Raw genomic sequence first — 2,794 nt, forward strand, 5'->3', positions numbered from 1 at the left:
ATTTGTATGCACATAACTAGGGATGTCCAATAATGGCTTTTTGCCGATATCCGATATTCTGATATTGTCCAACTCTTAATTACCGATACCGATATCAACCGATACCGATATATACAGTCGTGGAATTAACACATTATTATGCCTAATTTGGACAACCAGGTATGGTGAAGATAAGGTCCTTTTAAAAAAAATTAATAAAATAAAATAAGATAAATAAATTAAAAACATTTTCTTGAATAAAAAATAAAGTAAAACAATATAAAAACAGTTACATAGAAACTAGTAATTAATGAAAATGAGTCAAATTAACTTTTAAAGGTTAGTACTATTAGTGGACCAGCAGCACGCACAATCATGTGTGCTTACGGGCTGTATCCCTTGCAGACTGTATTGATATATATTGATATATAATGTAGGAACCAGAATATTAATAACAGAAAGAAACAACCCTTTTGTGTGAATGAGTGTAAATGGGGGTGGGGGGGAGGTTTTTTGGGTTGGTGTACTAATTGTAAGTGTATCTTGTGTTTTTTATGTTGCTAAAATAAAAAATAAAAATAAAATTTAAAAAAACGATACCGATAATAAAAATCGGCAGACCGATATTATCGGACATCTTTACACATAACATATTTAAGACCTTTAGCATATCAGTGTGTGGAATTAAGTTGTAGAAAAGATTAAGCCAGTGGTTCCCAAACTTTTTTCACCAAGTACCACCTCAGAAAAAAACTTGTCTCTGCAAGCACCACCATAATGACCAACATTAAAATACAGTAGCATAGTAGGCCTAAGTATTCATTCAAAAAAACAAGGCAGAGGTTTTATTTAACAATTATATTGAATATTTTTGGCCAGTAACACTGTGTTTATACGTAGGAAAATACAACACTGTACATTAATCAAGTGATTCTTTGGCGTACCACTAGATGGAGCCTGCGTACCACTAATGGCACACACATCACAGTTTGAGAATCCCTGGATTAAGCAACAAAGTTAAACAATGTAATAATAGGATCCATTTTAATAAACTGTTCAAACCCAAAGTGTTTACAAAATGCGAAGAAGAAAAATCCTTTTAAACATTTTAAACCTTATAGAAAAATGAGGTAATCTTGTTCATCTCATAAAGTGAATTACAACATGTTTAACTGTTTATTGAGAACGATATTATGTATTATTAATGGATTTAGACTGGGACAGCACGGTGGTACAGGGGTTAGTGTGTGTGCCTCATAATAAGAAGGTTCTGGGTTTTATCTCAATGTTTCTGTGTAGAGTGTCCATTTTCCCTCTGGGTACTCCGGCTTCCTCCCACCTCCAAAAACATGCACCTGGGGATTGATTGATTGATTGATTGATTGATTGATTGATTGAGACTTGTATTAGTAGATTTCACAGTATAGTACATATTCCGTACAATTGACCACTAAATGGTAACACCCGAATAAGTTTTTCAACTTGTTTAAGTCGGGGTCCACGTTAATCAATTCATGGATAGGTTGATTAACAACACTAAATGGTCCCTAGTGTGTGAATGTGAGTGTGAATGTTGTCTGTCTATCTGTGTTGGCCCTGTGATGAGGTGGCGACTTGTCCAGGGTGTACCCCGCCTTCCACCCGAATGCAGCTGATATAGGCTCCAGCACCCCCCTCCCCCCTCCCCCAACTCCAAAAAGGGACAAGCAGTAGGAAATGGATGGATGGATGAATTTAAAGTTAAACACAACTGATTTTTTTTCTCTCGGCATGTTAGAAACAGCGCCCTCTGCTGTGAGAGTGCCGCAAGTGTAAAAGGTTTACAGCATCCCAGGTAGTCCCTTTTTCTAGTACTAACCAGGCCTGAACCTGCAATGGAGCTGCAAAAATGACCCCTTTTTTTCCAAAAATGCCTCCCAAATGGCGTGTACACACATTAATGTTCAGTTCTTTTGTGGCTATGTGACTGTTGTCTTCCTTTGCTGCGGTTCCACGTGAGGCCATGACAGGAACAAACACGCTTGGCTCAGCCAATCACAAGTCTCAAACCGCCGTTAGTCCCGCCCCTTGGCATCCAACAGACCGCTGTGAGGTTCCATAAATAACCTGTGGATAAATATATATTAGTCAGGTTAGAGGAAATTAAAGACTATGTCCTTTAATAGCAATTTAAAGTCTTCACTCACAGCAACTCCAAAAAGTCGGTGATTGGTGAATTGATAAATATGCTAATGAGGCCGGAAGCAGCTGCGTGCTCTCCCATTGGCCAAATTGGTGGGAGATAAAGTTGGCCAGGAGCGGAGCTGATTGGCTGATAAAGTTGTGTTGGAATAAGAGACGCTGATTGGTTCATTTCTCCAAATTGTGAAAATATTGCCAGATTAAAAATTGCATGTTTAAAAATGACCAATCACGGACTGTGTACGATTGTCACTTTAAATGACCATTAATTACATAACCTTTGATGTCCACTAACCTGGCCAATATTTGACTACAGGACATTTTTGGAACGTCACACAGATGTTTGGTCTGGCAGGGGGCGGGACTAATGTCAGTTGTTGGACTTGTGATTGGCTGAGCCAAGCGTGTTTGTTCCTGACATGGCCTCAGCGTGAAGTGCAGTAAAAGGAAGACAACAGTCACACAGCCACAACAAACACAACACATGTGCGCATGCGTGCTAGGCTGGAGGCTACACAATAATGTTACCCACTGTGTTTGATTTAAGTAGGTACATTTTGCAGGACACGTCGGCTTACGGCCATACTACCCTGAACACGCCTGATCTCAGAAGCCAAGCAGCCTGCTTACTATA

General features: G+C 39.0%; 1 long non-coding RNA gene across 2 annotated transcripts in view; it reads right to left on the bottom strand.

The window, feature by feature from the left end:
* Positions 1–1,711: 1,711 nt before the first annotated feature.
* LOC133639370 (uncharacterized) overlaps positions 1,712–2,794 on the bottom strand; it is a 66,339-nt gene continuing 65,256 nt past the window's right edge. For both annotated transcript variants that reach the window (XR_009823780.1, XR_009823779.1), the window contains one exon: positions 1,712–2,085. This is a non-coding gene — a long non-coding RNA (uncharacterized LOC133639370). The remainder of the gene's footprint in view (positions 2,086–2,794) is intronic.

This window comes from Entelurus aequoreus, linkage group LG22 (assembly GCF_033978785.1).
Source record: "Entelurus aequoreus isolate RoL-2023_Sb linkage group LG22, RoL_Eaeq_v1.1, whole genome shotgun sequence".
In the NCBI taxonomy this organism is placed as follows: Eukaryota; Metazoa; Chordata; class Actinopteri; order Syngnathiformes; family Syngnathidae; genus Entelurus; species Entelurus aequoreus.